Raw genomic sequence first — 13,030 nt, 5'->3', positions numbered from 1 at the left:
TTTTGTGAAAATAACCTTAATTTTAATGATTTACTATACCTCGAAAAAATTTCGAAGTAGATTTTTCTTGACAGTTACTGAGAACTGCATCGAATGCTTCTATTGACATATTTGAGTTCTGATCTTCGTATACCATAAATATGAGGATTTACAAAAATCTGATCACCGAGTGACCGCCTTATGAATACTGCTTCCTAACAGGCTTCAGACTGCATACTAGTCACATTCTGTAACCACCTATTTTGTTTCCCCGGGGTCTAGTATTAAACAGAATTGTTGCCGTATGGAATGCCCTGATCCGTCATTTCGTCTGGATGTTTAATGCCTGAGGCACTATGCAGCTTTTGGCCGTCAGGTGCCGCCACGAGCATCCAATGGCGGTCTCTGACGGGTTTGCAGACCACGCGTCAGCGTTCCCTAGCGGGGGTATGTAACCGAATCCCGTACAGTGCAAGGCGCAGTCCCGGGGTTTCCTGCCCTCCCTCCAGCTGTCTCCCGTAACTTCAATCATATTTTATCAGATCCATAGTTTGGCAAAACATGGCACACAATTTGACCAAAAAAAATCTACTTTATTATCAACAGGCATTACTTATCTCGAGATGTTTCCAAATCTAAGCATCTATAAGGCTTATTGTACTTAAAGCGTTTAGTTCTGTCGAGATATTTATATGATTGCGCGCGTGACACCGAATTTCAGTATCCATGTGGAAAACGAACTGAGATTAAAGATCGCATTTTTCCAGTTATAAACAAAAATGGAATGATCAAAAAGCCTTCTCTTTGCGTCTCTACCTTGTCAACTTTATACACTACTGGCCATTAACATTGTTACACCATGAAGAAATGCAGATGATAAACGAGTATTCATTGGACAAATATATTATACTAGAACTGACATGTGATTACATTTTCACGGAATTTGGGTGCATAGATGCTGAAAAATCAGTACCCAGAACAAGCCCCTCTGGCCGTAATAACTGCCTTGATACGCCTGGGCATTGAGTCGAACAGAGCTTGGGTGGCGTGTACAGGTACAGCTGCCCATGCAGCTTCAACGCGATACAACAGTTCATCAAGAGTAGTGACTGGCGTATTGTCACAAGCCAGGTGCTCGGCCACCATTGACCAGACGTTTTCAATTGGTCAGAGATCTGGACAATGTGCTGGCCAGGGCAGCAGTCGAATATTTTCTGCACCCAGAAAGGCCCGTTCAGGACCTGTAACATGTGGTCGTGCATTATCCTGTTGAAATGTAGGGTTTCGCAGGGATCGAATGAAGGATAGAGCCACGGGTCGTAACACATCTGAAATGTAGCGTCCACTATTCAAAGTGCCGTCAATGCGAACAAGAGACGACCGAGATGTGTAACCAATGGCACCCCATACCATCACGCCGAGTGATACGCCAGTATGTCGATGGCAAATACACACTTCCAATGTGCGTTCACCGCGATGTCGACAAACACGGATGCAACTATCATGATGCTGTAAACAGAATCTGGATTCATCCGAAAAAATGACGTTTTGCCATTCGTGCACCCAGGTTCGTCGTTGAGTACACCATCGCAGGCGCTCCAGTCTGTGATGCAGCGTCAAGGGTAACCGCAGCCATGGTCTCCGAGCTGACAGTCCATGCTGCTGTAAACGTCGTCGAACTGTTCGTGCAGATGGTTGTTGTCTTGCAAACGTCCCCATCTGTTAACTCAGGGATCGAGACGTGGCTGCACGATCCGTTTCAGCCATGCGGATAAGATGCCTGTCATCTCGACTGCTAGTGATATGAGGCCGTTGGGACCCAGCACGGCGTTCAGTATTACCCTCCTGAACCCACCGATTCCATATTCTGCTAACAGTCATTGGATCTCGACCAACGCGAGCAGCATTGTCTCGATACGATAAACTGCAATCGCGATAGGCTACAGTCCGACCTTTATCAAAGTCAGAAACGTGATGGTACGCATTTCTCCTCCTTACACGAGGCATCACAACAACGCGTCACCAGGCAACGCCGCTCAACTGCTGTTTGTGTACGAGAAATCGGTTGGAAACTTTCCTCATGTCAGTACGTTGTAGATGTCGCCACCGGCGCCAACCTTGTGTGAATGCTCTGAAAAGATAATCATTTGCGTATCACAGCATCTTCTTCCTGTCGGTTAAATTTCGCGTCCGTAGCATGCCATCTTCGTGGTGTCTTGTTATTTAATGACCAGTAGTGTAGCATTTTTTCCAGTTATGAACAAAAAATGGGAAGATCGGAAAGCCTTCTCGATGCGTCTCTTAAGCTGTGTCAACTTTATAGAATGACAATCCGCTATGATAATGTTGCCTCCAAGAACAGGTAGAAATGTCTATGGATTTTCTGCAACTTCAACAGATCTGTTCTACTTTCTCTTGGGTTAGACATGTGTAACAGATTTAGTATGTTTCACCTCGCCTTGAAAACATAATACTTCATGATAAACAGCCCGTGTGGTGAAGATAGTACCAACAACTGCGATTTAACACGTCCTTGTGAACACTTCCAGTTTTCTACATGTCAAATTCTGCTACGACGCTGTCGGGTATGATTACCTTACGAAGGAGATTTAATAGGAAAACTGTTAATGTATCTATAATTTGTAATTGTCATTTAATTCCACTGCTATTCTTTGAGTAATCTACTTTCCTTCGTGGCAATATCCTATTTGTTGTCCTAGAATAATCTTCATGCAACTGAAGATTATCATTCCAACATCTACGTCTACGTGATTACTCTGCTATTCACAATAAAGTGCCTGGCACTAGGTTCAATGAACCACCTTCATGCTGTCTCTCTACCGTTCCACTCTCGAGCGGCACGGAGGAAAAACGAGCACTTAAGTTTTTCTGTGCGAGCCCCAGTTTCTCTTATTTTATCGTTATGATCATTTCCCCTATGTAGGTGGGTGCCAAGAGAATGTTTTCGCAATCGGAGGTGAAAACTGGTGATTGAAATTTCATGAGAAGATCCCGTCGCAACGAGAAGCTCCTTTATTTCCACTCCAATTCACATATCATGTCTGTGACACTATCTCCCCTATTTCGCGATAATACAAAACGAGCTACCCTTCTTTGTACTTTTCCGATGTTATCCGTCAGTCCCACCTGATGCGGATCCCACACCGCACAGCAATACTCCAGACAAGGGCGGACAAGCAAAGTGTAAGCAGTCTCTTTAGTAGACCTGTTGCACCTTCTAAATGTTCTGCCAATGAATCGCAGTCCTTGGTATGCTCTACCCACAATATTATCTATGTGATCGATCCAATTTAGGTTATTTGTAATTGTAATCCGTAAGTATTTAGTTGAATTTACAGCCTTCAGATTTCTGTGACTTATCGCGTAATCCAAATTTAGCTGATTTCTTTTAGTACTCATGTGAATAACTTCACACTTTTCATTGTTCAGGGTCAATTGCCACTTTTCGCACCATAGAGATATCTTGTATAGATCATTTTGGAAGTCGTTTTGATCATCTGATGACTTTGCAAGACGGTAAATGACAGCATCATCTGCAAACAATCTAAGACGGCTACTCAGATTGTCTTCTATGACGTTAATATAGATAAGGAACAACAGAGGGCCTTTAACACTTCCTTGAGGAACGCCGGGTATTTCTTCTCTTTTACTCGATGACTTTCCGTCTACTTCTACGAACTGTGACCTTTCTGACAGGAAATCACGAATCCAGTCGCACAACTGAGGCGATACTCCGTAGGCACGCAGTTTGGTTAGAAGACGCTTGTGAGGAACGGTGTCTAAAGCCTTCTGGAAATCTAAAAATATGGAATCAATTTGACATCCCATGTCGATAGCACTTATTACTTCATGAGTAGAGACAGCTAGTTGTGTTTCACAAGAAAGATATTTTCTGAATCCCTGCTGACTATATGTCAATAAATAGTTTTCTTCGAGGTACTTCATAATGTTCGAATAAAGTATATGTTCTAAAACCCTACTGCAAATCGACGTTAGTGATATAGGCCTGTAATTCAGCAGATTACTCCCCCTTCCCTTTTTGGGTATTGGTGTGACTTGAGCAATTTTACAGTCTTTAGGTACGGATCTTTCTGTGAGCGAGTGGTTGTATATAATTGTTAAATATGGAGCTATTTTATCAGCATACTCTGAGAAGAACCTGACTGATACAGTCTGGACCGGAGGCCTTGCTTTAAGCTGCTTTGTTACACCGAGGATATCTAATTCTATGTTTCTCATCTTGACAGTTGTTCTTGATTGGAATTCAAGAATATTTACTTCGTCATTCCAACATATCGAACCTTAAGTATAATGGTTGCGTGGCTAATTTGCCCTACAGTATTTGCAGGAGCACCTATCACGAAACATGTATGCAGAATTCTTGCAAACTCAGGTGAAAAGGTCCCTGCGACTTACAACAACGCTGCACCATTCGCCTGTACCAGCCACGTTCATTTGCCATGATTGTCCTGTATCTTGCTGCATTAGCGTTGCCCGCATCTCGCTTCCCACGCCCGGGTTCCCGGGTTCGATTCCCGGCGGGGTCAGGGATTTTCTCTGCCCCGTGATGGCTGGGTGTTGTGTGATGTCCTTAGGTTAGTTAGGTTTAAGTAGTTCTAAGTTCTAGGGGACTGATGACCTAAGATGTTAAGTCCCATAGTGCTCAGAGCCAGCATTAGCGTTTTGTGTAGGTTCTGATAAAAGACGTAGGGAAAGACATAACAGACAAATTAAGTGCTAGCATTGTGAGCTTCTGTGCAAGACTAACCCACAGCAACACCAGAAGAGGCGTTTAACAGATGCGCTGAAGTAGATGGTAATTTTAAAAATATTTACTAAATATTTCTGCTACTTATTGCTCTTTCAACGTTTATTTTCCGTGTAATAAACGGAGCTAAATACCGGAAGAAAACGATCTTCTTATGGTACTCAAAATTGTCCATACTACCGTCTCAGTGATGACATCGCCTCGTATACACCGACGCGTAGCTGCGTAATTTTGTTTTGTGTAGAAGGCACCTTTCTGATGACGGCAACCTTTAACATATAGGCAAAATGCCATACACGATATCGTGCCTGAACTCAAACCAATGTACCGCGTGATCAAAAAGTCAGGATAAATTTGAAAACTGAATAAATCACAGAATAATGTAGACAAAGAGGTACAAATTGACACACATGCTTATAATGACTTGGGGGTTTTTATTATAACAAAAAAAATACAAACGTTCAAAAATGTCCGACAGATGGCGCTTCATCCGATCAGAATAGCAATAATTAGCGTAACAAAGTAAGACAAAGCAAAGATGATCTTTGCACGAAATGCTCAATATGTCAGCCACCATTCCTCAACAATAGCTGTAGTCGAGGAATAATGTTGTGAACAGCACTGTAAAGCATGTCCGGAGTTATGGTGAGGCATTGGCGTCGAATGTTGTCTTTCAGCAAAAAAATGGTTCAAATGGCTCTGAGCACTATGGAACTCAACTGCTGTGGTCATCAGTCCCCTAGAACTTGGAACTACTTAAACCTAACTAACCTAAGGACATCACACACATCCATGCCCGAGGCAGGATTCGAACCTGCGACCGTAGCAGCCGCACGGCTCCCGACTGCGCGCCTAGAACCGCGAGACCACCGCGGCCGGCGTGTCTTTCAGCATCCCTAGAGATAACTATGCACTTGCGACTTCAGGTAACCCCAAAGCCAATAATCGCACTGGCTGAGGTCTGGGGACCTGGGAGGCCAAGTATGACAAAAGTGGCGGCTGAGCACACATCACCACCAAACGACGCACGCGAGAGATCTTTCACGCGTCTAGCAATATGGGGTGTTTTTTGGTTCTAATAAAACCCCATTTCATTCCAAGCATGTGTCAATTTTTACCTCTATCTACGTTACCCCGTTTTTTTATTAAGTTTTCAAATTTATACTGACTTTTTGATCACCCGGTATACAGAACAGACATTTCTTTACTTGACATACGGTTTATGAAATAACATGTGTATCTCGTTTTCAGTGCCCTCTGATTTACGCATTGTAATATGTTTACCAGAGGTACTCAGAGACCCCACCCCAAACACAATATACTTTATGAATGGAAGACTGCTCTGTAATGAACGTTTACTTTTTTCGTATTAATTCTTTTCCAAATTCTCCACAACTGAACGATTTTCTTAAGATCCTTTTGATTGTTGCTGTATCAGCGAAACACTGAAGCGTGCACGAATATCATCAGCTGCTGGACGAGAGCTGTTCCGCAACATGCAGAGTCAGTCCAAGAACAGATCCTTGGGGAACTCTTGCTACTCAGGACTATAAATCTGAGTCGACCTGCCCCCCGCCCGCCGTACCCTACAAATCTCAGGCCAGATTACAAGGCAACCGCTGCCGCAACCGCCCCACAGTAACAATGGTTATTTCATGATTGACGCTGTGTGTAATAGTTAAGATTTGCTCCACAGAGTCATTAAAAAATTTCTACTTCGAACTAACACACGATTTAAAATATCTTGACGAAGAAATGTACCGACAAGAAATATCCTGGCATCTACTAGAACTGCAGAGCTTTCTTCACGCTGTCGTCAAAAAGAACCTAACTTAGGGATACGATATTGCGACCGCACGCGATAATCGGGAAATTCGGCTTCGAGTCCGGTACAGCACATTTTCACTGTAGCCATTCCATTATAAAGCTGATGGTTGCCCATGTTCGCAGTTGCAAATACATTTCACGGATCTTAGGAAAGTCGGTACGAGTAAGACATTCGGCGATACGTGTGGTCCAAGCTTTTTGGCATAAAATTTCGGCGGGCACAATGGCTTCAGAGAAAGCGCGAAATTCTTAATTAGTTTTATCATTTGATTTGTCACACAGTACGTAAATTAGGCATTAGTCTAAACAGTTTCTATAGAAATTCTTCCAATCCATATGTGGCATACAGCAAATCAGTGCTTAACAGTCTTTGTTGCAATTATAGATTTTTTTAATTTTGCAACGACAAGTTTCGCCTTGTTTAGGCATCTTCAGGTTCTAAGATAACCTAAAGATACCTAAATATGGCGAAACGCTTAGTTGAAAGATAAAAAACTATAATTGCAACCAAGACTGGTTTTAACCAATACTAAACAGTTTCTTTCTAAAATGTCGACACATATGGAAAACGAGATCTCAACTCATCCTCAGAGATTTCACTCTTCAGTCTGGTGAAAGTAACTTCTAGTAAATAAGGGGGCGATCAAAAAGTTTCCGTCTGAAGGCCGTACAGTGCAGAATCGGTATGCCAATTAGGCAATTCGTCTCTGGTACTGATGCAACCAACCCACTGACTCACTAGGTAGAAGCTACTCGTTTGGTAAAACACCGTATCCTGCTGCATGGAAAAGTCCGCAACTGCTTGTTGCACGTCTTTGTCAGACAGGAATCATCGACTCGTCAAGGCTTTCTTAAAGGGACTGAAAGCGTGATAATCGCATGGGGGGGGGGGGGGGGGAGGGGGAAGAGATCAGGTCTATTGGGCGGGTGATTGAGTATCTCCCGCTTGAATTGGCGTAACTACTGCGTTACGACATTTGCAATATGCGGACGTGCGGTATCATGAAGCAGCAGCATCCCTTAGCGCACCATTCTACGACAGTTGACACACACACACACACACACACACACACACACACACACACACACACACACACCTTTCCCCAATGGATGTCTACTGCTGTTCTTCGGCAACCAAGAAAAGAACAGCACATCGGTTCGGTTCGGGCGCTTTTGGTAATAACGTCGCTGTAGTTTACGTTTCTGAATTTATTGTACGCAAGCCGGAAAAACACCAATGGCACTCTAGTCCCTTACCTACATGTCGGTGCTCACACGGCCGCATCAGAGTCTCTACGCTGCAGCAACTCCCCCAGACGGAAACTTTTTAGTCGCCCCTTACTGTATTTGTGACAGACTATTTCCAATCAAGCTGTAACGATTTTTTAAATAAATTTCTTCTGAAATTCAAATGCGACCTTAAGAATTTAACTATGCAGTTTATGACTTCCAACTGGATTCCGGCATATCCTCGTTGCTCATGGGAATAAGAAGGAATTATGAAGTGTTTCCAGTTGCAGAGTAAGCAAAATTAGACAAATTCACTCGTAGGATACTGGGAAAGTTCAGTAAGTTCACGAAGACTAGAGTGTACATAGCCCCTTGGCCAATATTGGAGTACTACTGAAGCGTTTGGAATATTAAAAAAAAAATCAGGTCGGACTAAGAGGGCATATTTCGTATAAGAAAAGGATCGTAAGACTCATTTAACTGGCGAAAGAATACCGGAAGTCTGAAAATTCCAACCTGGAAGACGCTAAGAAACAGTCCTAACATCACACCTGCTTGGAAAAAACCAAAGCGGGAATCTAATATCTCCTTCGGATCTCTACACATTGTACCAGAAAGTGAAAATAACAGCCCACTCAACGCTATACCATCAACAATTCGTCCCCGGCTAGATCTGTGTATGGAACGGAAAAAAGTTGATGTGTGATGTAGTTAATAGAATCCTCCATCACTTTATTTTAAGATAGTAAGTGAAGAAATATGTATTATAGGTATGTGTAGAAATTTCATTTCATAAATTCTAAGTCTGTACTGCTGGAAGCACACGAACACGAATGCACTTGTCCTTTGTGTTTGAACTGTAATTATTATGTGCCTTTATAGTCCTGACATACCATGAAGTTCGTACTAAACAAATCAAAATTTCTTGTGAACTATCAAGCATACGTTAAAGAAAGAAGCAAAATAAAACCTACTTTCGCTCTCAGTGACTCGCGTGCCTGGCGGTACTCACCGTTCAACAGTAGCAGCATCGGGACAAACAGTGTTCTTCTTACAGAAAGCGTCACTTCCTCAAAATTTACAAAAAACTTAAGTATCTATGAGGTTTTGGCAGTAGTATGACGGCATAAAATCTCTGGGTTCAAGCCATGCATTTTTGAACATGATTCTCGAACTTTCAGCAGTTGAAACATTTTTTTCAAAATGACACCTTTCAAATCGAGAAGGCTTTATTCGAAATTAGTGTTTCCTGGTCTGGGCTTCAGGGGCGAGGCTATAAAATATCCCGATTTTAGAGTCTGTGGGTGAATTAACGATTTTCATATTGTTTCTACAGCAGCCTTATTCATGTCTGTTTATCACACGCTGCCTGGACTCTTAACTGAACTGGACAAGTCGAGTTTTGAAGGTCGTCAATGGAATGAAAACAATATCACACCGGCGTTATGTGATTTAGGAACGTCGAGGAAAATGAATGACTTTACTCTGATTTGAATCCAGTTCCTCGAGTTAACTACGCCACCTCGCCGAGTGCCCGTCTGAGTTTTACTAGGCGAAGGTAGCGATTTTACAATATCGTCCCTAGTTTCCTTTAGTGTGCCCTGAGATGAGACGAGATGATATTAGGGCTTAGTGTACGTGTCCCACAACTTATACATCCTGCTCTGACGAATTATCGATGCTGCGAGTCACTTGCCGAGACGACTGAATTTATGTCAGAACTATTACGGAGTATCTTCTACATGTTGTGATCATCAGTCTACTTCAAGACTGCTGGCGTATCTAAAAGAGCTAGAAACTTTTCTTCCCTAAGAGTTAAACAAAGCAGATTAACCATGCCCAGAATGTAGGAGATAAAGCTACATTAAAAGAAGACCACGATCGTTTCTCATTTTTTGTGCAATGTTATGTTAGAATGTATATTTTAAAAATGAAACGTTCTACAGGAAATCCATTCAGCATAAATAGTGAGGCAGACTTTCTAAAAACACAATAGATACGGTTTACTTAACCAAGCTACGGTGGAGGTACTGTAAAATTTCCAACAATGACTTTATAGTCTTTAAATACGTATGAATTATGCTCAACAAATACCGCTATTTCCTGGATTTTTATAAATTAAGGTATATGTTGCCCACCGTGTCTTCCTATGGAAACGCCGGCCGTTGTGACCGAGTGGTTCTAGGCGCTTCAGTCCGGAACCGCGCGACTGCTACGGTCGCAGGTTCGAATCCTGCCTTGGGCATGGATGTGTGTGATGTTCTTAGGTTAGTTACGTTTAAGTAGTTCTAAGTTCTAGGGGACTGATGACCTCAGATAAGTCCCATAGTGCTCAGAGCCATTTGAACCTATGGAAACCAAACGATTCGATGAAGAGGAATACAACTATTTGAAAGACTTCACAATGTAATATGTCTTCAGTCGACAATATGAGTAATTAAGATTCTACCAAGTTATTTGCACACTGTATTGTTCCCCAGATTTCAATATATCGTACTGGCAAAGCTGGTTAAGAGGCATGCCAGTACGCTTAAACACATTCGATGTTTGTGTTTGCAAAGTGAAACACCGTATTGCCAGGTAATAGATCACGGGTACATCTTTCGATGGCGGCATGTAACATCGATAAGTAGGTACATTTTATATTTCCCAGTCTACAGAGAAATCAATATTGTTCTGAAAATACACTCAGACAGCTTACAGGAGAAATTCCTCGCTTCTAGTCAGAATTTCTTTACCTGCATTACAACGATGCATTAGCGATGTAGACTGTTGGAAAGTATTGAATATTTCCTCTTTGGCGACAACTGCGTGTGTTGAGATACATATTTTAAGTGTGCTCGCTCTACCTCTCAAACGAATACATGTAGTCAACATTTTATTTCCAAAAAGTATATCCTATTTGTGATATCTTACACAGTACATTTGCCAGCGTTAACAGTTTGTTGCAGTCAACTGCGTAACCATGTTGCTCTATATGTCTTCGGGAATGCAGTCGGATCATCATTTGTTGGGACAATATTTCAACAGGAGACTATCCAGCCTAAGGTTGCCATTAGTCCGCAGCTCATGGTCGTGCGGTAGCGTTCTCGCTTCCCGCGCCCGGGTTCGATTCCCGGCGGGGGTCAGGAATTCTCTCTGCCTCGTGATGACTGGGTGTTGTGTGCTGTCCTTAGGTTAGTTAGGTTTAAGTAGTTCTAAGTTCTAGGGGACTGATGACCATAGATGTTAAGTCCCATAGTGCTCAGAGCCATTTGAACCATTTTTATCGTTGCCATTAATAAATACTCCCGAACTGCACTAAGACCAACCGTCTAAAAACGGCGAATCAGATAATGGTCTCATTAATAGCTCCTCGAATATTCGATCACTCGCCAATACTTCAATAAAAACAACTCTAAAAACAGTTTACAAGTAAGTTATTGTTGCTCACCTCCACTATCATAACAATAACAAAAACAACAGCCACCACCACCAAACGTTATGTCTTTTAGGAAGAAACTGCCTAACATATTTAATCTCAGAAATTTCTGTTTTGTACCATCTGCTCCAACTTAAAGGAGCTGCTTATGAATATGGCATGATATGTTTTAGCCAGACACATGTAAACAACATATGGACACACTTTACAATACACTGTAAAAACGTAACACAGCAAACACTCAGCGTCGATGACTCTGAAGTGTTAATACTAATAAACTCAATATCAACTGCCTTTTTCATTACGATTAATGTAATTACTGTTTACGGGTATAACTCAACCGACAGCGTATTCAGAACCGCGGCAAAAACCAAACAGTTTGTTTATATATATGTGTGTGTACAAGTTCAGACTGTGATGACAGTCACTTTACTCCAACGTAATGTGTAAGATGGAAGAACAACGCTGACTTGTGCTTCGCTCCAACGGTACCACCACCGACAGGCCTTCGGCCCCCTGGAAGGCGAGCGCCTAACAGCAAGAAAGACTAAAAAAGCTGAACCACTGTTGTTGCCTAAACATGATACACGGCCGGTAAGGCAGCTATGCACATGTAGCGCTGACCTCCGAGAACCGTTACCTCGCCTCATGAGCTCTTATTGCTGCTCTCCACAACGCTCCCGAACGGCTCATGCAACCAAATTCACATACACAATACTTTTATTTACTTAACCATTCTGTCATACTAGTTATATGCTTCTCTAAACACCAACACAACAGAAAACTCCATGTTCCGTTGCGGCGATCTTCATCTGCGGCTACCGATGGCAGTCTAGGGCCGCAGTACGCCCAAGGACGTATCAGAGTACTGTCAGTTTAAAGCTAACTGAACGAGGGAGGTTTCCTCCCTGAAAACGCCAATAAATAAGCAAATAGGTGAGCAACAGCGACCAGCGGTTCTGACGCAACGCACAACTAACGGTAAGAACGACCAGTTTGTACGAGTAAAATAGTGGTGGCGACTGCACCATCTGTCAAGCGTCATCCGATATGTTTTAACTATGCCCAGGAGTACTGCGTGCACTTTACTGGAGAAGAAAAAAAAAAAGACACCGCCCCATTATTACATATCATTTTTACCAAAATGCGTCTTGAGCAGCGAGGCGCTGGACAGAAAAATTTAATAAACAAAGCTTAAACTAACATTTTCCATATGTTAACTTGAAATTAGCAAGCCACATTACTGTGTTGTTGGTACTTCACCTTTTGCGAAGAAAAGAAGTAATCCTGAACGACCGTGTAGTCTACTGCAGCCGTCTGCCCACAAGCGCGGAGAGCACTCCAACGTAACCCACGCTACTGCCTGACACACTAATGCTGGAACGGCCCTACCGCAGCCGATGCCCGACAACAGATGGCAGTCTCTTACGCGTCCCGACCCCGCGCGCTGGCGCAGGATCTCGGTCGACCGTCTAGGTTCTCCCGGCTGGGCAGTACCGCTACTGCTTCATTGCCCGTTAAATAAATTGTATTTATTTACTGCGTACTTGGAAAACGATTTTTAAACAGCTCATCTTAATACAATGGCGTTCTCGACTAAAAAAAGCTGTCCAAAATTAATTTTCGTCTTGGTGAGCGGTTCACTAGTAAATAAGGGCGCTGATGACCTCGCTGTTGAGCGCCCATAAGCCCCAACACACATACACACACACACACACACACACACACACACACACTAGTAAATAATAACTCGTAAACATAGTTCATTCATTACTCAATACCGA

The 13,030-nt window shown here is 42.7% G+C and overlaps 1 protein-coding gene across 1 annotated transcript in view; it reads right to left on the bottom strand.

The window, feature by feature from the left end:
* The window catches only part of LOC126299538 (uncharacterized), a 462,448-nt gene extending 449,842 nt beyond the window's left edge, over window positions 1-12,606 (bottom strand). The window contains 1 exon segment of the mRNA XM_049991532.1: window positions 12,510-12,606. The gene's annotated coding sequence lies outside the window, so the exon portion shown is untranslated.
* Between the last annotated feature and the right edge of the window lie 424 nt (window positions 12,607-13,030).

Source organism: Schistocerca gregaria, chromosome X (genome assembly GCF_023897955.1).
Source record: "Schistocerca gregaria isolate iqSchGreg1 chromosome X, iqSchGreg1.2, whole genome shotgun sequence".
NCBI lineage: Eukaryota > Metazoa > Arthropoda > Insecta > Orthoptera > Acrididae > Schistocerca > Schistocerca gregaria.
This window is presented reverse-complemented; position numbering and strand designations above follow the sequence as displayed.